The sequence below is a fragment of the Thunnus maccoyii genome, chromosome 4, assembly GCF_910596095.1.
Source record: "Thunnus maccoyii chromosome 4, fThuMac1.1, whole genome shotgun sequence".
In the NCBI taxonomy this organism is placed as follows: Eukaryota; Metazoa; Chordata; class Actinopteri; order Scombriformes; family Scombridae; genus Thunnus; species Thunnus maccoyii.
The window spans coordinates 8,550,950-8,574,481 of record NC_056536.1 but is presented as its reverse complement, the minus strand read 5'-3'; the positions used below and the strand labels follow the sequence as shown (position 1 = coordinate 8,574,481).

Here is a 23,532-nt window from a genome sequence, read left to right as displayed (position 1 = left end):
ACGGGATGGAACACACAGTGTCGGGAGTAAGAACAACAACCACGTATGGGAATTAATATAGCAATTAATCAGGGGTATATTTGCTATTTAATCAGTCAGTTGTCTGCGATTTGTCTCCATATTGAGTGTGAGAAATTTAGTGTAGGATCCAGGCTGTGGATTGAAGACTCACAGTAATTGTAAATCACTTAGAGCAGCAAGGATTTCATACACTGGTGGCTGCTGAAATAACATAACCTAAGGCTCACATGGCTGAAGTTTCTCAGCACATGAAACAAGGACACCTGAGTCATTTCATGAGCTTTGTTGCCATGGTGAAGCTCCGATCCAGTGTAGCCTTGAGGTGGGTGTGTCTGATAAACACCTTAGGGACAGGGGTTTAATAGTTAAAGGATGACTCCTGACCTTTGCACCTCGTAGCTGGGCCATTTTATGACATCAGGGGTGAACATCTGTAACACTTACACACATAACACATGGTGTAAGAGCTTTACAGGGACACGCGGGTTCTCACACTTTTTACAACTGACCCAGAGATTCTCACTGTTTTAACTTCACTGTTAAAATAAACATGAAATGCTTTACTGCTTTACTGCATGGGGAAAAGTGGAGATGAGAGATGTATGTTAAACATTATGGTTGTTTATACTATCGATCTACACACCCGAACTTCAGCAATTCAATACTTTTATTCCTCTGAGTCATTTTTTGGTTGAGTAGTTATTTGTCAGGCTTTTATTTGGTCTGACTTCACTTTATTATCAGAATATTCTTCTGAAATTTGTCTTGCATCCCAAGATGTCCACTGTTTCACATAAATAGCAAAACACATTTAACCAAGCAACAAAACAAATACTCCAACATATATTACATCAGACATTACTAATAAGTGGCTGCTGTGCATCAATTTAGTCTCTCCCTTTAACATTCAGTGCTTAGCCCACACAGGAACACGGAGGCCTACTTAGAAACTCTGATTTAACAGTTTGACAGACTGAGTAACAAAAAAAGTTCTGCAGTCTGTACAGTTGAAGCCTGTGGGACTCTAAATCTTCTGTTTGATGACAAAAATATGAGCGAGGTTGTTAACATTACCTGCCAGAGACAACATTCTAGTATATGCAACTTGAAAACTCAACTCGAACGTTCACCCATAATCTCAGATAGGCAGCGGTCAAACCGGTCGAGCTTTAAGCTGAACAGAGAGACAACTGTACCATGCACTGGTTCCATACTGCATAACACTCTGTATTATACATTGGCAAAACAATAACAGGATCTGTTTGTTTGCTCCGAATGACCTTAATCTCCTAAGAAAGTAAGCGCGTTGTTGTACCTTGCTGCAAATATAATCTATATGTGCACTCCAGGATAAAGCAGCGTCCACACAGATGCCCAAATATTTATAGGAGGAAACTTGTTCAATCCGTGTGTTATGGACAGTAACTGGTGGAGGATCCGAGTTCACTGGAAGACCCAAAATTGTTTCTTGTGTCTTTGTTGGATTAACAATAAGTGAATTCTCATCACATCACTCTACTAATCTATCCATACGATATTGATGAATACTAAGATCATCTTCAGTGCCTTACAAAGACAACAGTGTGGTATCATCTGAAAACTTCAACAGAAATGTATTTGGACCATCAGTTTTACAATCGTCTGTGTAAAGTGTGAAGAGTAGAGGTGAGCTCACACCACCCTGGGGTCCTCATGAGTTAGTAACAATAGGAGTTGAATATGTCTGATTAACTACCTGTACTTTATTTGTAAGAAATGAATGGTACCACTGAATCCGATGAGGATTAACCTCCATTTGAATCATCTTTGCCAGTAAGAGCTCTGGCTGAATTGTGTTGAATGCAGATATAAAATCCAAGAAAAGAGCCCTAACTGTAGTTTTAGGCTTGTCTAAATGCTTCAATATTAGGTGTATCAATGTTATAACTGCATCTTCTGTGATGTGTAACATCATCTACAATTCCGCTTATGTGCAAACTGGTGAGTGTCCAGTTTGTCACCTACAGACTTGGTAAGCTGCTGAACCTTTCTAAGGTTTTCATAACAATACGGGTTAAGGCTGTAGGACGATAATCACTGGAAGAGGTATTATATGTGAGGTCTTCCACATTTCAGGAATTATCTGAGTGTCTATAAAACACTGAAAAATAGCCACACAGGTTCAAGCTCAGCTGCAAATGTTTTGAGAATAAATGCACGGAGGTTATCTGGTCCTGTGGCCTTCCTCTGATTTAAATGTTTAAAAGCGCTCCTCACCTGCTCAACAGAAACATCAGCTCTATCTGACTGCACAGACACAGCTGAATTAAGGATGTTAACAACGCAATCTGAATTATTTCCTTTATCAAACCTAGAGTGAAAATTGTTCATTTGATTTGCAAACTCTGCCTCATTATCTGCCGCTAATGCTGTCTAAGTGGTTGACAGCCCAGTCATCCCCTTCATAGTGTCCCATAAGTGTTTGGTATTGTTACTTTTAAAAGCCTTTTCTAATTGTAACTTGTGTGTCCTCTTTGCCTCTTGTAATTTAAATCTTTTTCTATATGCTTTGATTCTCTCGTGTCCCTGTTCTTGAAGGCAATCCTCCTCAAATTCTTAGTATGTTAACATCCTTAGTTATGTTTGGATAGATTTTTATCTCCTTGGTTGGTATCACTGACTACAGACAAAAGTCTATGTAGTCTGTTATTACTGTTGATATTTCATCCAAGGAGCCATGATGAAACTCCTCTCAGTACAATCAAAACATGCTTTAAGTTTTTTCTACACCGTCAGATGACCAAACACTGATTACTTTTTCTCTGGTTTACTGCTTTTCAATTGAGATTTATAAGTTGGTACAAAATGAACCACATTATGATCTGAGTTAGCTATCGGTGGTTTTATCGTTGACACACATGCTCCCTTCACATTTACAAAGCATTTGTCCAACATATTATTCTTCCTTGTTTGTTCCTTCACATATTGATTAAATCCCGGAATTGTTATGTCCAATTTGCAATGGTTCACATCCCCAACAACAATTCCTGGTTCCTGTGGATGTTGTTGTTGTGGCATGTGAACACAGTCTGCAACAGTAGCTGCTGTTTGCATGGCTTTGCTATTTGTATACAGCAAACAGCAGCATGCATCCAAATTCCCTGGGCAGGTAGAATGGTCTCAGAGTCAGGTACAAGATCTCATTGTCACAAATGCTGTCATTCACTGTGTACTGACGACACCACTAATCATTTATATAGACATAGATCCCGCCGCCTTTGCTTTTAGAAGAGCTGATATCTCTGTCTGCTCCTACCAAAGTAAAAGATTTCACAGGTGGAGTCTGGTATTGAAGAGTGTAGCCAAGTTTCTGTCAACCATTGGCTTGTCCATTTTGTTGTTTATGGACCTCGAGTTTGTGAGGATCATAGATGGGAGCGGTGGCCTTGTGTATCTTACTCACAGACGTCTGGGGAATATGATCTAGAAGGCCTGTGTCAGGCATGAGCCATGATCCAGTGCAGTCCCCTGAGTTGCTGAACATCTTACTTCAAGCAAGGTTTCTCTGTTTTATACGAGAGCAGGGCGAATGTCCCCCACACCCCAGTCCATATTGACACATGGCGTGTCTGTTGCTCTTGCCACCGTAGTCCACATACAGTAACAGGAAACCAACAATCCACGTGTGCATAAGTTCGACTGTGGGGAAAAACATATTTTTTGGTGTTCACATAAGACAAAACAAACTCTAAACACAAAACATCGAACAGACAGAAACAGAGTGCCTGGATGCGGTTTGCAGCTGTGCCGCGTACCGGAAGTAAGAGACGAACCACACAGCTATGACTAATAAATCTCAGCAATCACCATGACTATGAGACTGTAGCAGCCTGTGCCCCCATGCCACTGAGCAGTGAGCTTGCTGCTGTTTAACTTTTACTGGTGCTTGACAATGTTGGCAGCCGTTCAAAGATTGAATCTAACACTTAGCACTGGGGGAAATGAATCAGAGCACAAATCATCTTGCTAACGGCTTTCTGGGACAATCACTGTTTCAGAGTTGTAGGGTCTATACTCTATATGGGTACTTTCCTCTGAACAGTTATGGGTGGCAGGATGTTCCAATGGATGGAGCTTGTTTGCAGTGTTAAGTTGCATTTGGCATACACATAAAACTTCCTCTGTTTGTCTGTCCAGGCACGAAACACTGCACTGGTAACCTTTTTATTCAGCCCCCTTTTCTTCTTTTGGAACTCCTGTTGTGGAAAGGGGAGTTTCTTGGCTCTGACAAACTGTCTAGAATGTGCCCTTTTTGTTTCGGGGCTTTGTATTTGAAGAGGGTTTACTTCACATAACCTGATTTTCTCATATTGCCTTACAGTTGAAGGAATAGCAGTAAGGAAATACTTCAAGAAGTCATCAGGTAAAAGTTAGAGATCTTGTTGAAAGGATTAAACTTTAAACATTTTCCTAGGAAGACTCTGGGGTGTCTCATGCACTGACCAACCAATAGGTAATATCCAGGGACGAATGTCTGGTTCAGCCCCACCATGAAATCTGTATTTGTTTTTTGGGGAGTGAAATCGGCCCTGATAATTAGCTGGCATTCCTCCATCCGGTGGAGAATGAGCTTTGAGGCTTGTTCCAGTACAGAGTTTTAATTAAAAGAGTCAAGTCAGATCCCATCCGTTCTGTGCAACCACTACCCTCGGAAGACTGCGGGATGTCAGCAGCGAGACAAGACTCTACCTGCCGCAGTACTCATTGTACCCTCCTCTGCTTTCTCCTCATTCTTGACATTTTCGATAGCTAGGATAGACTCAGGAATGCCTGGCAGAAAGCTAGGTGGGGAGGCGCATTGTCTGAGGTGGAAGAAAAAAAAGGGTTAGTGTGAGCTCCTTGCCACAGAGAGTTTTGAGAAGAACAGAGACATGAAAGACAATAAGATGAGAAGGGATGGAAACTAGCAACGGCCACCGGTCAAACGCTGGTGAATTTGCTCAACCTCCCTGCAACGGAAGCAGACGTGCTGTAATGTTACCGGTTGACGGCGAGTCTCTGCTGCAGTTCATATCGTTTAGTTTAAGCATGTGTGTTCCAGTCATTGCTGCTGTGTGCACGACATGAACCATTGTGTGGCCATTTGTGTGTTTTTGTGCATTTGAAGAGTGTGTGTGAGGGAGAGAGAATTAAAAATGGATAACCATAAGTGAATAAATATTAAATTAATACTTTTTTATGGGAAAAGTTTTCTTTTTTAAAGCAAGACAAACATTACACAAAAGTGTGATTAGAAAATGGTGGCTGGTAAAATTTAGAATCCACCAGCCAAAGGGGAAGAAGTGGAAGTGGAAGAAAAAATTAATTTCCAACACTGAAGAGTAATTTACAACGCAGCAAAAACAGAGGAATTTTTGTACATGTAAGGACAAGGAATGTGAGGGATGTTGTGTTTGCCATGGCATATTTGTTTGAGTTCAGATCAGCGCTGTGTGAAGATATATGCCCTCAGGCTTTATGTTTCACACTCTTCCTACTCCAGTGCTCTTCGCACTGGGCGGTGGCACTTCAGGGCCACTCAATCCATGTGTGCGATCACTTGGTTATAGGCTTTCATCTGCCAAACAGCGGCCCTTCCCAGAGCAGTGTTTACAAGATCCCAGTAAACACTTGCAGTGGGACCATCCCTTAAAATACTGTAACGCCATATTTACCACGCAAAAGAATGCCCTCTTTTCTCTTTCCCGATGCCTTATCTCTACTTAGTTGCTTATTTAGAGGCATTTCTATGGTTGAAATAAGAAATTGAAATAACAAAAAAGTATGACTCTTACACTCAAAATGAACCACGTCTGTGTTGTTGTTGAATTTGCACCTTGCAGGGGCCGATAAGCAGAGGGACCGAATCTCTTCCTTTGTTTGGTAGTCCAGCCACCATTTAGTGAAACGTTACTGCGGTGTGTGCCGTTGCAGAGCGTTAACAGATAATGTGTCTGAATCAGAGTTATTTGCTGTGTCTTTGAAAACACAGTCACGGTTTTGAAAAAATGGATGTAGGGGGTCAATTTAAGGCTGAAGAGAATCATCCTCCAGATTTTGGCAAAGAGCTCAAACGATAAAAAAAAAGTGTTAGCTGTGTTTATTATGATTTCCATTTTGTTTTTCTCAGTGCTGAGTTAATGATAACAAAGGGAGAAGGCGTTGGGGGTTTGGAGGAGAGGAAGGCTCTCTTGATGGAGAAGTGTTGAGTGTACCGGGAGATCTTATCTGTCTTGCTCTGTTTGTCAGCTGCTTTTGTTTCAGCTCTTGATGACTTGATGCCAGAGTCTTTCCCTCAAGGCCCTGATGAAGAACAGCAACAAAGGGCTGTTTCTTCCTTCTGTCTTGATCTCTTCCTCTCCTTCCATTTTTTTATCTGTCTCTTTCTAGGGGAGAGATGAGCCAGTCAGAAGTCAGTGCATCGTCATGGAACAGCTGCATCAAAGATCATTTCTTTGTCCGTTTATGAATATGTAATACCGAGTGCAGCTAGTGTGCCGCGCTGGTTGGACAATCAAAAGTCCTTGTAGATGTTAATGAGCAGTATTTTACTGCTTAACATACCACTGACTCTTTATGATCTGTGTGTACAGCAGTCCAGAGGCTCACTAGTAATGGGGTTAGCCAGGCTTGCTGTGAACATGATGGGGGTCCTGATTTGCCGGCAGGTGGTCTTGCTTAATGATGGGCAAGCAGACAGTCCTGTGGAATGCTCCTCGGGGTGGGTGGGATGTGGGATGACTGTTTGAGTCCCCCCCACTCCCTCTTCCTTCTCCTCCAGTGCTCCCTCAGTGAGTGAGACTTGGCCTCCTGGAAAATGTGAAGCTTTTTTCCCACTGTTTGTGCAAGGAGGAGGCCCAGAATCGGCTGGAATTCCTAACCTGCACAAGCTTCTACCTGGCTGCCTCCTCCTTCCTCACCTTGATATGTGAGGAGATAATGATAGAAAGATAAGGGCAAAGTGGAGAGGAGTGAACACGTTTGTTTTTTAGCCATGGTATCCACTTGCAATTTTTCATATCGCAAATGCCAATCATCCACGTGGCAGTTGACTCCCTTGTTTCAAGAACAATGAAAGACTTTCTGCAAAACGCAGGGGTCATCTTACAGCTACAGTTAATCAGTGACTCAAAGCCCTGGAAGATACTTATGTGATGTTGAAAGTGTGTTGATATGACAGCCCAGGTTTACTCCAAGGATTTTTTTTTAGCAAAAGTGGCCAGCCTCGTGATCAGTTTCGCTACTATATGATGAAAACAGTTGCCTCTCACTTTAAATATATAGCTCCCTCTGCTCTCTGATTTAGCATCTGCTTGTTTTCCCTGAAGGTTAATTTTAAGTCATGTAAGTGTAATAATTTCCTCTGAGTTTATTGGAAGCCTAAGTTTGCTGCCTTGTAATTTAAATATTAGGCTCTGCTACCACCTGCTCATGTTTTAATCTTACCAATAAATTCTAGAGAAGGATTAAAATATCACTACTGCACAGTGGAACGTGACAATCTACGATATGTTTGACTTTCCCAGGTAAAGAAACATACAGCTTATGGGTAATTCCAAAGGGTAGATGGAGAGCTCTTTATTGTGGATCTGGAAAGTGTGTGTGAACACTCCCAGCCGCGCCCAGGTGACTGAACTAAACCACCAGGGTCTTTATCCCGTCCATGTCTACACAAGCAGCCTTTTGTCTTCAGGGAGTCATGGGAAGTCAAGAAGACTGACTTTGAGGATTGGATTTTTCTCAGGGTCCTTGAATGGATTAGGCTATAGTTTAAGAGTGAGAGTCAATTCACTTGCTGTAGTGCTTTTCTAAAAATGTGCACCCTTGGTAAATCTGTGTACACTGCATGGTGTATGTCAAAGCATTTGTACACTGAAGTGAACAGAATTGGACAAATGGAAAGGCTTGATGGAAGGCTTTGATGAAATAAGCAACAAAGGCTTGAAGGGAGAAACAAAACCAATGGACCTGTTTGCCAGCTAGCCCGGAGTCTCCAGAGTTATTGCACATTTTCGATTTTAATTAAAAATGCGGGAGTGGAGAGCCTGCTTGGCATAGCGATAAAGGGCTCTGAAATGAAAAAGCCATGAAAGATGGAAGGGAGCAAAGGAGGAACGGACCACTTAACCACAGTCTGTTCACCTTGGCTTGAATCCCAGCTTGAAGCAGGAGTGTATCACTCACATGCTGATAAGAATCATAGATGGTATTGATAGTGCGCAAAGACACCTACATGTAGTGACATGCCTGTCACGTTAACATGTCCACAGTGTACACACAGACATACTTTGTAACATCAAACCTGTCTAAATATACTTTATATCCTGTGAAGAAGTAAACACAACACATTTACTGTTGTAATTTATTAGTTTATACTTGTAACAGGAGATGATTTTATTTATTTGTAAGATACTGTATGTCTATATAGTATCGTCTCTTGTATAGCACTGGACCCTGGTGTACTTCTTAGCTTACTACCTTAAGGGCAAAAGACATATGAAATATTTTGATGCTTCTTATGTGAAAGTTCATGCAGAACATAGCCTTCGGCTTAAGTATTTCTTAAATTGCCTTGCAAGGTCTCCAACGTGGCACCTTTTCCAGCTGTGGTTGGATCAAGGTCTCTCAAAAAATCAGTGTTTGAGAAACAGTCATGTTTTGAAGCCTCTATATTTTAGAAGAGGGGTGTACAGTTAGCTGGTGTCAAAGTCCCAATTAAACTCTTCTTTAGTTTAAGAAGAGGAAAGTGGAATTGCTTTGGGAGGCTCTGGGCAGGGACTTGGATGTACAGTGACCCGGAAACCTCCCTCTTCTATCCCAGACATAAAGAGCTCAGAGCAGCAGTCTGCATGAGATCTGGGCTCCCTCTGGGGAACTGGATCCGTGACAAAATTCCTGCTCTAGGACCACATTTCTGAAGCAGGGCAGCTGCTGTGGCAAGTGCGGCTACTTACTGTCAACACGCCAAAAACATCAGGTTTAGAGAAAAGGGTTTTGGTGGGACACCAGGGAGATAGCAGAAGCCCTAGTGTGATTTGTATTTAGGTCAGCTCAGCTGTCACTCAATAGTGTCTCAGATCAAGAGAAAACAAGGGAAGAAAATGAAAAAAGTTTTTCTGCCCTGTAAATCCTTTTTGTTGTAGGATACATTAGGGACTTCTTTGATAAACTTTTCTACTGGAAAACTTTCACTTTGTGTACTTGCAGAATGCTATTGAAACTTTCTGCTTTTAATGTAAAGCAGGTAATTGAGCTTTTCCAACACAGTATAAAGTCAGCTGTAGCTAGGTGGGTGTGTTAAGAATGTCCAGCTGTATTTAAGATGTGATTTTCTCCGCAGAACTAACTTCTTTCAATTTTTTCATTCTTTTCATTTTGTCAAACATGTTTCTGGCCTTTAATGAACTGACATTAGTCTGAGAGTCTCAGACAACAGAAATCTCAGGGTTGGGAGATGAGAGTAGGCGACTTAATTCAAAGCAGATGTTGAAAAAAGCTATATTTTATGGAAAATACGTCATGGTTGGATAAAAACAGGAAGAATGTGGTTTAAAGGTTAATCACATTCTGGCACTTTATGGACGTGGGCTCAAGATGCACTGACCCAATGCTGGTAAATTAGACCTATCATGTTTCCCTGTTGTCTCGTGGTATGCACCTGCTACATACCACCATCCATATGCCTCCCAATGAGGCTAATTATATAATGCCGGTGTCCCTGTTTCCAGGCTTCTCAAGTCATGGTTTAAAGTTTTAAATGTCAGCTTGTGTTAACATTACTTTGAATCAGGACCCAGCCCTGACAAGTTTGGTTTGGCCTTGTTGTGGGTGATAAACTACATGGCCAGAAGTATGTGGGCAACTGAACAAAGCAAGGTTGTTGAACGTCTCTTTCCTAAAACACTGACCATTACTATGCTGATGAAACAGCTTCCACTCTTCTGGGAAAACTGTCCTCAGGGTTTTGGAATCTGGCTGAAGGGATTTGCTCCCATTTAGCCACAAGAGCAATAGTGAGGTTCACCACTGGCGTTGAGCGACCGGTCTGCAGTCAGTGTTCAAATTCATCCCAAAGGTGTTCGACGGGGTTGAAGTCAGGGCTCTGTGCAGGGTTTGAGTTCATTTTAATCTTAGGGATGAGTATCTAATGCTTACAAGAATGGAACTTTTAGTCATGACAAATGTACTCAATAGCTACTTAGACTCTAATCCTGTTGCATTGCCTGTTTGAACACTGTCTATACAATTACAATGCTGCACATACAGGAAGTAAGGGAGCCTTGACAGTTGGGGGTCCCACGTTCACAAACAAATCATGGGATGTACAGGCTTTTCCCGTGCTATTTTTCCCCTCGGACAACACCCCGGTCTCTGTTACTTCCTGTCCTCCCCCTCATCTGTCTCTCAGGATCCTTCTGTGTTTGCCATTATCTGTTTATTTTTTCTTCCTACTTTCAGCTGTCATCTTCAATCATGTTCTCACATTCTGATGATTACCTGCACATGTGTCTGTCTGTCTGTCATCGCGTGTGTGTGTGTGGACGTGTCACGTGCCTGTTGATTTTCTTTTAAGCACCTTTGCGGCCTGGCAGGGCTGATATATGGCAGCTTGCTGACCCATCACATTTTGGGTTTTTATGTCTACACTCTTACTCTTTAACACGCGTTAAATTCTTCCCAGGTCTTTTGTTGCTCCATTCGTCTCCCTGCTCCATGCCTCCTTCTTCTCTATTCTCACAGTCATCATCTTCCTCCTCCCAGTGTTCCCATCTTACAACGGTTCCACCTGTAATTAGACTGGAATCCCATGCCCTGTAAAGCTGTCATAGTCCTAACAACCAGGTGCAGCCTCTGACCTAATTCCTCATGGCTCTTTTTATCTCTCTCAGCTTCCTCAAGATTTTAAAAAAATCATCTTTTAATACGTTCAGAAGATGCACTTTTCTAAATGAACAAAGCAGGTAGGTGTTGAAGGTATTGATCAAGTACATTTCGACAGGTCACTTGGCTGTTTATACAAACATCATGAGCTGCTATGGGGTTAATCCCATACCAGGAAGAGAGATTAGCACTTTGGAAATTTCATGCCATCTAAGATGTTAAAGTTTCCTTTGTTTTCCTGAGTTATGGAATTTGTGATATGTGTCTTCTGACAAACCCTTAAGATGACAACTCTCCCGAGAAAGGAAACCTCTCAGGAATTTCCCTCCCCACCTCTCTCTCTCTGTGTCTCTCTGTCTCTCTCTGTCTCTCTCTGCTTGCCCTCCAGGCTGACAGATTTGTCTGGCTGGAGGGAGGCACTCGGCTTGCCCCTGTTGTTTTAGCCAACAATGGCAAGGACGTGATGGCTTACAGAGACAAACAGAGATATCTGGCAGAGGATGTCTCACTAGCTTGAGCATGTAACTGTACACACACACACACACACACACACACACACACCGACTCGCATACAGACATAGACACAGGTGCATACACAGACTTTACTATCTCACCATCAGATAGAGACATAAACATATGCAGTATGTGTAGCATTGTTATTACTTTCAACAATGAGCAGTCATACATCTAATTTAATGTATGACTGAAATCCTCTCGTCTAAGGGGTTGTAGTACTCAGTACACACAGTTATAATTCCACAAGGGGATTTTTGAGTTGGCTATAAACTCACTGCAATTAACAGCCAGAATCTCTCAGTCTAATGATCTAACATGACATGACTGACCTTATCAGCAGCCCAGGAAACTTGAGAGGAATCTTTTACTAGTTAGTCAAACCCTCAGAAGAAAATGATAAATGTGAATTTTAATTGCACTACTGGCAAATGGCAAATCAGCATGCAGAAGGGTGTGGGCCACTAGCTGATGTAGATATGACTGTTCAAGAACCAAATGAAAATATTATAGACTCTGACAGACGTAAGCACATGGAGATACATGCCAAGTAAAGTATGGTGTTGATACTTCAATTCCAAATTAGGTTTGTTTTTTTGATGTAGTATATCCTATAGAACCCATTTTTTTTTTACAGTTTGACAGATGGAGTGCAACTACAAGGCAGGAAAATAGCTTTGCAACAGAGAAGTGACCGGTAATATGGCAGGAAGAAAGTATAGAAAGAGGTGAAGCCCAAGATTAAAGAGCACAGAGAGAGTCGGCAGACCAGTGAGGAGGGGTGAAGGGAAGGCATAAAGGAAAATAATAAAGAGAGGGAAGCAGAAAACTAGAAAAAAACACAAGGGTGACTAAAACTACTAGCTGGTGAAATGCAAGGGAAAGGATACAAAAAGATGAGAATGTGGAATCGAGGTTAGGGCATACAGTGCCATTGTTTTCAGGTTGCAATAGACATTTCAGAGACCAGTATCTCAAAATCTCACCACATAAAACAGAAACTGTTGACCAGACAAAGGAAGAAAATATGTTTTTCTGTAATTTGGGTGAGCACATCCTTTAAAAATCTCTTTTTAAAAATCTCATTAGTTGCTGTATGATGCCTGGGCCACCCAAGAATAATTAAAATTTCTGAAATTATTGGTGTTGTCTCTTCCACTCTTGCATTGTGCTGTAACCCACACACAAAAGAGGGAAGCAGTCTTTCACCCAGTGCCACGAGGCAGCTTTTGGCATTTTCCAGCAGAAACATGGCGCCTCGGAGAGGCTTGGCCTAAGGGAACAAGTTCTATCACAGACTGAGAGCTGTTGCCAGAGGTATGCCCAGATCAGCCTCTCCTTCCTCCTTATTGTCACTCCGAAGCCTCTTGCATTGCCCAGACACTGTGGCCTCATTACCATACAGCTATGTCAGCCATTTTGAAATACCCCCGAATCCTCTTGTGACCACGAGAGCAACGGCAACAACTACGGATAAAAGTTACTACATCCATCTCTCAGAGAGCAGATTCTTTTCCCCCTGTACTGTGAGTGGGTAGAGACGTTCCCTGGAAGAGCACTTGAAGCAGACATGTTTGAGAGCGCTCTTAGAGAAATATATGAGCATTGAGATGGATGGAGGCGTAGGATGTGGAGAGTTCGGGTTCGCACTGTTCTAGTTTTCCAGCAGGCTATGTGGCCTGCTTGGACAGGTTGTCAGAGGAAGAGCATTGTAGATAAATCATGCCTTCCTTTTTAGGATGTGCCCAATGGGACAAACTGTTTGCAAGTGCACTGCAGTGTTTCTTTGTAAATGACAAAACAACATAAATCTTCTGTAGCCTGATATTGGTCTTGTCAAGCTCACAGAGTTCGGTTACAAGTCAACCACAAAATCTGGTTAGAAAGGGACAGTGACACAGTGCAACCGTGTCTGCTACAAAATAAGTTTATTTGTAAGTTTATTTGCATCTATTACCCCTTGGCTATGTTATCCGTCATCTCACCCCCGTGTCCTACCATTGTTACACCGATGACTCCCTCTTGTATGTCTCATTTAGCACTGAAAATCGTATCAATCTGGATTCTCCGCCTTGCTGCCATTAATGACTGGATGGCTTCCAGCTTCCTGCAACTGAACACAGATAAGAAGAAGTCCTGGTTATTGGTCCTGATCATATTTCTAACAGTGTCACCATCCACCTTTGACATGAAACACTCAGCTAGAAACTTGGGGGTTGTTTTTGATCAGTATCTCAACTTCAATCAGCACATTAAGAGTCTTGTTCAATCCTGCTATCTACAAATCAGAAATATTGCCAAAGTCAAACCAATTCTCCCCAAAAACACAGCTGAAACACTTCATCCACACCCTCATTTCCTCCCACCTAGACCACTGCAGTTCATTATATACTTGCCTAAATGATGCAGCAGTTGCCCGTCAGTTTGTGCAGAATGCAGCAGCCAGGCTTCTCACAAACACTCCACATAGGGGAACACATCACTCCAGTCCTGGCCGACCCACACTGGCTCCCCATTCACTACAGAATTCAATTTAAGATTCTATTGATTACTTTTAAATCCCTACACAGTCTGGCTCCGCTTTACATTTCAGAACTCTTAACCCCTTATTCTGCACCAAGACCCCTCAGATAAGAGAATCAAATGTTGTTAGAAGTTCCACAGTCCAGGCTTAAAACAAAAGGGCGATCATGCTTTTACTGTTTTAGCTCCGACACCGTGGAACAAACTCCCCCTCAGTATCAGATCAGCTGAGTCACTGCCTCGGTTTAAAAAGCTTTTAAACACCTGCCTGTACAGACTGCAATTTGTATAATATTTTTATAATGTCTTTTCAAGTGCTTTAATGTTTTATATTCTGTTTCATCTCTCTATGTCTGACTACTGTTGTTATTGCATTTTCTGTGTATGATGCTCTTTTAATTTTTTTTTTTTTTTGGTTGTTTTTCTTGTTGCAAGTCTTTTTCCAGACCATGATCTCCACCTAACTTGAACTAAGTGCTTTGACATACCCTAAAAATGTTAATCATGCTTCAGTTATCGGGAGCAAGTATTGTAGAGAGAACAAATGAAAGGTGTTGACATTTAACATTTAGCAGATATGTTCAATGTGAACATTTCCTTATGATGTTGATAAAAAAATGTAACCTGGGCTGCCATTATGTATTCTTCAAAACATATTAGCTAATGTAAATGAGCTGTATATGAATGTAGCATTTACGAGACAGGGTTGCACAATGGGATGTCATTTTCCCAAGCATTAAAACCAAGCAGAGATGTTCCTATAGAAACTGTTGATAACAAAATAACAGCCCCAGGATTTCCAAAGGCCACATTTTCATATTTTGATATATTTCCTCCAGACCTCTGTAAACTAAATAGAAATTGAGTTCTAGCTACAGGATTAACAGTTTGCTGCTTTAGCAATTTGCTGGTATAGAACATTCTGAGTATCTATAAAGACTTAAGTTAAAGGCAAGTTGCTCCAGAAAGCAAACTGGATCCATTGATGGTGTGGAGTTGTTTTAAATCACAAGACAGAATACAGCGTTACCTTTAGGTCATTAGTGCAGCGTAACACGTTCCAGCATGCAAGCTCAAATGTGTTTAGTAAATGAGAAAATGTGAAAGGTCATATGTGTTATTGGCTGCCTGCAAATATTTGCTCTTCTTTTGAATGAGTGAATGTCTGAAGTTGCTCCAAAGGTCGAGCAAACCTGAGCAAACCTTTGGGGTTGGGTTGGACTTGTATTGATTATGGATTTGATGTATTTCTTCTATAGTGTTTGCTTTGAGTTTTTCTGGAGCTTAAATCCTCGTCTGAATACAACTGTCAGCAACATTCTTTGAGAAATGTGTGGGTTTAGGGAAAACCGCCAACCCAGATTACACTGATACTCTTTTCCCTCATCTACACATGGTTCGATCAAAATTCCCGTTGGAATGTCCCCGAGTCCTTTTTCACCCGTTGACTTCCAAGGCCTCTCCCTGACCCAGGCAGGGCTCAGACCTCCAGACATCCCATTCCAGTTAAACGAGGGAATAGTGAAAGGCAACAGGTCAGCTTCCAGTTAGCCTTACCTGAGGCCAAAGGGAGTGTTAATGGGTAAGGAATTGAGGGGTGAAATCAGTGTCAGACATGTTCACACCAATCAAAGTAAACCCTGACGCATTCCTGGAGTGAGGATAAGGGATGGGTTATGCTAGAAAAGAATTACTTTGTTCAACGTGCTGTTTGACTCAGCTCCCACACATAACCAATCACTGCCTGATGTGGGTGTGAATGTCAAAATGTCAGCTTGGAAACTTTTCAGAGTTTTTCAAACGTAACCCTCCAAATTCCAAAATCAGATAGGTGTGAGGTGAGGGGGGTTTCCGGAGCCTTTCAACTATCTGACGAGCACTTCGGACAGATTATACTTGTGCCTTCAGGCAGAAATCCACATTGTTTCCCAACCAAGTAACAAGTAGAGTTATGCAGAAATTTCTCCCTATTATTTGTCACGCATCAGACAGACATCTCTTCAAATGATTCTTGACTTTTGTCTTTGCGTTTGACACTCTCCAAAATTAAAATGAAAGCTGATCACTCGGCTGGCCCATGACTGTCTCTACTTAACAAGTGCTTGTTGAAATGAGGATGTCTGCGTATATGTCTGTGTGCTCCCACTAGTAAGTCCATCCAAGAGGAAGTACATTCCTCTTCTTTTCATTGTGTCACCGGTTCTAAAGTGCTGCATTTGTTGCCCCCACTTTGACCAAATCTCTTTCTTTGTGCGTCTCTGCATGTCTGTCTGTATATGAGTCAATCTTAAACACACTGCTGTTATCCATCTATGTCTCTTTTTCTGTCTCTCAGTATGGCTCTCTCTTTCTCTGTTTAGTCTGTGCAGATTGAACTTGCCGGTTACGATGCTGGCGGAATCTTGATCAGCTCCAATTTACATCTAGACAATGGCAGGAGTTGAGAGGCGATTTCTCTCCTCCTTTTCCTCTCTTTTTACCCTCCTCGAACCTCCTGTTCCTCTTTTTTTGTCCTCCCCTCTGCTTCTGTGACTTTGCCAATGTCCCCCCACCCCTCCTTCTTCATTGTGTTTTTTGGAAGATGGGTGTCTTGAGTGACTTGAAATAAAGGGTTGAGAGGGAGCCTCCTCGACAGTAGACTAAACTCAAAGCTTCTGGACTTCATCTGTGCTCATGAGGACACAGCCCTCCAGATAATGAACTGCTCACCCTTGTCTGCGCACGCACACACACACACACACACGCGTGCACACACATACACACTTTTATGTTAAATACTTAAACAAGCTCCTGATGGCACAGCTATCCTTCTGTCGTGCCGTCTGCCCGTGTTTTCTTAATGGCGCTGTGCATATTTGACATGATACTGGTGCTGTCAATTAACATAAGCTTCATCTTGCATCAATTCCAGTGTCATATTCAGACATCGCAATTCAAACACTGATCCTCTTTGACAGAAGGCACCTTCACAAATAACAGGCTGCTCTGTGCACGAGCATGAAGCATCTCAGATTTGACTAAGTGCTCCAAACTGAAACTGACTCGGCATAATAATTGATGTTTAGACTAATTGTATTTAAGAAGACAGCTAAGGGGGAGAGACCTGTCATGGTGCACTTACACTGTAAGAAAATCTGTATTTAAAGTCAGTTTAGTTTAAGTCTTAAAATATGGTTTTGCTAAAAAAAAAAAAAAAGGCATGTGAATATGGATATTCAGTCAGGCAGTAATGTATTACTCAAGTTCTTTGTCTCCAGTAAGCTGATTTCTTAACTGTCATGTAAACGAGAAACCTGGATTCCATAATTGAGATAGGGGATTAGAGAAAGATGTCTTCCCCAGGTAGATTTCTCCTGGAGAACACTGATTTCTTGGCCATGTTATTGGGTAGCTGGGTTTCTATTCAGCTTTTTTACAAGTACACATGTGCATCACAAAAGACTTCACACAGGGAAAATAACAGTGGAGCGGATGGTTGTAAGGAGAGCTAATTACTCAGAGTGATGCATCCTTGTATTTAAAATATTTCCATCTGGCGTTAAGATAGCTGTTGACAGTCAGGAAATACCTCCAAACCACTGCTTGTTGATGCGACTTGTTGATGACTATAAATACTTAAGTAATGTAATTACTTTTTTAATGATGTCTCCTGCCAACACAATGGACATCTGTAGGAAGTTGTAGCACAGCTTATGATGGCCTGTTGTAACTGATACAACGCTCAAGAGTAGATGAGCGAATTAGAATTGAGGTCCAAAACAAACGTCCAGTGCAGGAAAGACCCAATATATCACCCTGCAAAACCACTAGAATAATATATTAGGGTTATTTGCTTTATTTGGCTTGAGAGTGAGACTTTTTAGTGGTTGTGTTTGAAATATTCTGTCTGCAGGCCAAAGAGTCACTTATTACATTTCAGAAAAAATGTCAGCAGCTGCTCAAGAAAACGTTCAGTGTGTTTTTAGTAATCAACAGTCCCATCAACGTTTCTTGTACATATTATAGTCTGGTTTTTGCTTTGGGAAAGTAAGTTATGTTGCTGATTGCAGCTAAATAACAAATAAAGAAAAAAAAGTGAGATCATAAGACTGGATTTAGTGCAGTCGCAGCTGGCGTGAGAATGTCTGGGAGTATAATGCATATATTAAAATGAAATAAATCCACCACATCTTATCAAAATAATGCTTTTATGAGAAATTGGACACAGTGGCATTGTGCTGGAAACAAGTGGCTTTAATGGCAACTGGGATGCTCATAATGCATCATATGAAATGATGAAAGAAGTGTTTCAAATTAGTAACCAATGTCATCCCCCAGTTGAAAAACATAAAAGGTTGGAAGGGTGGCCATCAAGCTCACGGGGGCCCCTCTGTCGGCCAGGAGGTGTTCTGCCTGGAGGTTTACATTCGGTGGATTACCTGCAGTCCGTCATGGCCACTGTGTTTTGGATTCGCTTGCTTTAGCCCCGCCATCACTCCTTTGAAGAAAGCAAAATGAGATCCACCATGCAAATCACCCGGTTGGTTTGAGATGAAGCGCTGACAGTCCCGATAAAGGGCGACGCTTCATCACCTCCCGTCTCCGGATAACTGATAGAGTTTATTAAAAAGCCCCTTTCCCAAGAGTGCCCTTTTTCCATTTTAGCTTTAATAATGGAGATGTGCAGAGTGTGATGACGCTGAAACGTGTGCACGCTCATGTGTTTCTGTGTAGTTGTGTGCGGAGTTGTAAATTTGTGTGTGTGTGTGTGTTTGCATATATACACATGAATGAAGGGGAGCACCAGCCTTTTTCTCTCAGGCACCAGGGCAGGGTATGAAACCTCCTGAGAGCGAGCAGACGGCTTTTTAATTTCACTCCTCTCCGCCGCCGGTCGCCTGAATTAACAGGAATTGAAATGTGCAGAGAAGAAAGAAGTTTTTTCATCAACTGCAAACTTTCAGACCAAACTGTTATCAGACTCACTCATTTATTAAGCACTGAAAGGGAGATTGAGTTCAGCTTGCGGGGATTGGGGTGGGTGGGGGAGCCGGGGGGGTGTGTGGGGGCGGGGTGGGGGGGCTTCATCATTGTATCTGCCTGTGTGGTTCAGCGAAGATTGTGGAATACACGCTCAGTGTTGGAGCAGATTGTAAATTATCACCCTCAGGCCACCGCCAAAGCTTCTCCTTTTCAGATCAGTGTTGACAAAGGCTCGGAGGCCGGCTTCTGGTGGGATGTGGAGGTGGGGGGTGGTGGTGGTGGGGGGTGGGGTTGTGGGGGTAGCCTTTGTTGTTGACTTCTCGTCTTTTTGAACCTTCCCCTCCCAACCACCTGTCTTCCATCACGGCTGATTATCAAAGCTCTGAAGTCGAGCTCAGCACGCACACCTTCCTGCTCTAAACTTATGATATTTGCTCTCTCCTCTCTCTCCTCGTGAGACGAGAGGGTACTGACAAAAATGCTTTCGGAGGTCAGAGGGTTAAAAAATCGAGCGACGCCCAGTTGCACGCCACCTTGGAGCAGCGGCAACCTCAAGTTCATGGGACGAGGAACTGTTGGGAGGAGAAGGGATTAAGGAGAGGGACCATAGCGGCTCTGAAGAATCAGGGTATTGTTGCGGCCTGCTCATCAAAGCATAAAGAGAGTTCTGAAAGAGCGCAGGGGGAGGGGGGGGGTGTTATGGAGGTACACTGCTGTTCTCGCTCTCTATGACACAAACACACACACAAAAACACACAGTCTATGACTTTGAGCTGAAATGTTGTGTTGCCCTGAACTTGGCAATGCCAGACTTGCATTTTACATTCGTCTTGCATTTTTTCTTTATTTCTGGAGGAAAAGGATCTAGGCTCTTGCTGCACAAGCACACACACACACACACACCTACACACATTGTTATATAAATGAGGGCCTTCAATTAATTCTGTAACTTTGAAACCATGACCATAACCCTCTTGACATCATAACCTTAGAGGTAATTAACGAGTTTCCTCTTCAGGGTCCTTGCTGCAGTGCATTTCTACTGCACTTTCCAGAGATCACTTGTCAATCAAATGTGGTCAGGACTGTTTTATAAATTAGTTTTTTTTATTCCAACTTAAGTTTTTTTTTTGCCATTTTGGTTGTGTTAACATAAGTGAACAGATCCTAAACAACAGTCGGTCCCGGTGGATTTCTTTGGGAGTGGGTTTCAGAAAGACCCACACACACATTTACTCAGCAGACCACACTTCATTAGGGAGACGGGTTCTCATGTCGGCAGATTATTCACGGGGATTTCGTTCTAAATGAGGTGAAATTATTGCTCTCTGTGAAGCGGGGCCTTTCAGAAGTCACGGCCAGGGCTCGAGCTGCTCCTTTTTGTTCTGCTCCCCTTTGTCGGCCTGCGTGGCGGAGTAACCTGACCCCGGACGTGACAGGCACTCAACTCGTAGAAGAAGCCAGTTTTAAAAGTTTTAAGGAACTTTTATTAACGGTGAAGCTACGTGCTTGGCTGTGCAGCACTGTCATGGACTTGGCTCTCACATTGATGTTCCACACTGACAAATATCGAAAAATCTCTTCTGATCTTTTAATGCTAAAAATTGTCTGATTAGTCGATTAGCTGATTGTACATTGATTACATCTGTGAATCTCAAGTCATTGAGTCATTTCAGCTTCTCAAATGTGACGATTTTCTGCTTTTCTTTTGGGTTTTGGGCTGTTTGCTGAACAAAACAAGCAATGTGAATACATCAGCCCAGCTTCTGTGGAAAAGTGATGAAGATTTTTCCCTATTTGCTGATATTTGATAAAACTAACAGGTTAATTGATGATAAAAAACAATCAAAGCTAGTATGATGGAGATAACTACCTTGTATCAGTCTCTTTTGGGGGGGCTAGAATAAAGGCACGTGGCCAACTGGTGTTTGTCTAAACTTGGAAAGCAGAATCCAAGAGGTATGACATTTCCCAGTTAGCACAACTTAGCACTCACTTCCCACATTCTTCACTAAATCCTTAGAGGAAGGGATTGCATGTTGCTGTTGCATAGCTCTGGGTATTTGCGCTTTCCAGGCTTGGCTGTCTGCCTTGCTGTGGGCCTGTGAGTGTGTGGAAGTACTTGTGTGGTCACTCAGCAGTGCTATAAATGCCTGCATGCACAAACACCATGCCACTTTGATGTCTGGACCGCAAGTTTATTCAATATTTGAAGACGGTCAAGTGAGACAGGACTCTAACTCTGTGCATATGTGTGTGTGTGTGTGTGCGTGCAGGGTTCCTTGTGTCACTGGGAAATACACACTAATTCAGCTCCTGCTCCTCTCCTTTTAAACCCGACTCCTCAACTCTGTCGTCCTTCAGGTCCCCTCCTGGCTTCCAAGTCATCTGCAAACATTGTTAACATACTCGATGCGATGGCTGTCAGCCTGTCCCAGAAGGCAGCAGAGGATGTTTGCGCAGGACTATTATCAGTTTCAACACACGTTCAGTCATTCAGATTACTTCAGCTGAACAGCGGCCAAATGCAAACATCCCAGTTAATTTTTCCATTCCACATTTATCCACTTGCTTCATTCCTTTCCAACTTGGGAGGGTCCTGTTCTGCTCTGTCGCTTCACAGAGGACTGAAGCGTGAAAGGAATCATGGAGAGTGTTTGAGGGGCAGAGATGGGCTACATTTGGAGTCCTTCTAGCTCTCTGACTTGGGGGGGGGGGAGGGGGGCGTGGTGGCTGTGGTCGGGGGTCTTCTCCTGCTGTTTGGCCTGCCCTTTTGTCTCCCTAATGACCTGGCCGCGTAAAGTTAGCCGCTCTATTCAGGAGGCATTAAGGGTCATTTTACCTGACGACGGCCGTTTCCCCTGATCACCAGCCTGGGGGGAAGGGAGATGTTTGAGCAGTTCCTCTTCACAATACCTTTTGGAGGGCAGTATCAACCATAGTCCCAACCAAATATTACTTTATTACAGCTTTTTAAGAATGGGGTAGTGAAAGAAACACTTGCTTTGTTATCTGATCTTTGGCCAAATCAACAGTTCTGTTAATTTAAGGACTTCTCTTTTCACTTGCCCTGCCTCCACATGGAGGTCAGAGGTCAGGGTTGAATTGTGGCACAACAGTCCTGAAGCTAGAAGGGATTCACTGTTTAAAGACACTTCATGCAGGGTAGATGCTTACTGATGTGAATGCTTGAACTTCCAGTCGAGGGCTGTCGCAGTACACCGCCCTACTGCTTAGTATCCGCTGCTTTTTTATTAATGCCAGGCATCGTCTCCAAATGCAGAAATGTTGAGGGTTTTTTAAAATATATTGCAGACCCTGATGGTTTTAACATCAGTCTAGTTCTTACCGGTCACACAGATGCACTTAAAGCATCTCTTGCGCCAGGGACTCTGAAAGTGTTCTTATCAATCATGTTTAATCAAGTTACAGGGACATTTATGGGACAAAGGGACAGGCGGAGAAACATTGAGCTCTCAAAGTCCTGGCAACAGCCCAGAAAGATATTGGATCTATTTTAGCAGGCTACTTACACATATTGATTCACCCTCCATAAAATGCCTCAGATTCTTTTTGAAGTTACTCTCTCTCAATGTGTGCTGAACAAGAAAGCAGCTTTCCAGTAAGCAAAAGGAACATTGAGTCAGTGCATTTACATGTGCGCTAATAATAATTGCTATAATCTTTGAAATTTCCTGTAAATAGCCTAACCAGGTTGTCTATTGCAGCACTTTGTTTTCATGTGAAAGCGACTCTTAACTTTGCTGCCACACAGCCCCCCTAGACTACAGACCCTGCCAAATGACAGCCTTTCAACCTCCGTTCAGTCCCATCCTGATCTTTTTGATTGCGTTTACTGTGTTGTGATAGAGCCAATTTCATAATATAGTTATTCTATATGCACTAGAAATCAAGAAACTTGTCTTTCAGTGTTGATTCTTGTATCAGATCTCAAACACACAAGCTTAGGGTTTGTGGGGAAACTGATTTAGTGCCAACCACATAAATGCATTAATCAAACCATTACTTTAACCTGGTCATTCACATTGATCAGTTTAATGATGTCCATATGGATGTACTGATTGAGGGTTAAGGCACTAGCTGGCATCTTCTCATTGGCATTCAGTTGCCAGCTTGTGGTTAAGTGCTCTAGTACCTGCTCGGTTGCTAAGGAATTGGCACTTAGGTAATGAAATGCCCATCGCTGACGGGGGCACTTGATTGTGCTGAGGCTGAGAGAGTGGGGCCAAGTAAGAGGGGAATGGGAACTAGAGAGAGGGAGAGAACTGGGGATGGGTCCAAGTGGACATTAAGCACATAGCATAGAGCTGGAGGAAAGTAAGTGGCAAGGCTGCTGCTGCTGCTGCTGCTGGTGCTGCTGCTGCTGGCACATACTCATTACCTGAGAAAGGATCTGACGAGTCTACTTACAAAGTATTCTCTCCAAGTCTTAACTCTCAAGAGTAAAAAGAAGGGCAGACTGAAGGCTTTGTAGCACAGCAGGGCCTAAAATTGTTCGACAGATCTCATGATTTTCTGCAGAATTTTTGCCAGCAAACAAAATCTACACTTTGATATTTTACATATTAAGAGTTTCATTTGTGTTTATTAGCA

At 42.5% G+C, this 23,532-nt stretch overlaps 1 protein-coding gene across 1 annotated transcript in view; it reads left to right on the top strand.

The window, feature by feature from the left end:
- agrn (agrin) overlaps window positions 1-23,532 on the top strand; it is a 255,636-nt gene that overhangs the window by 2,663 nt on the left and 229,441 nt on the right. The gene's annotated exons all lie outside the window — the stretch shown is intronic.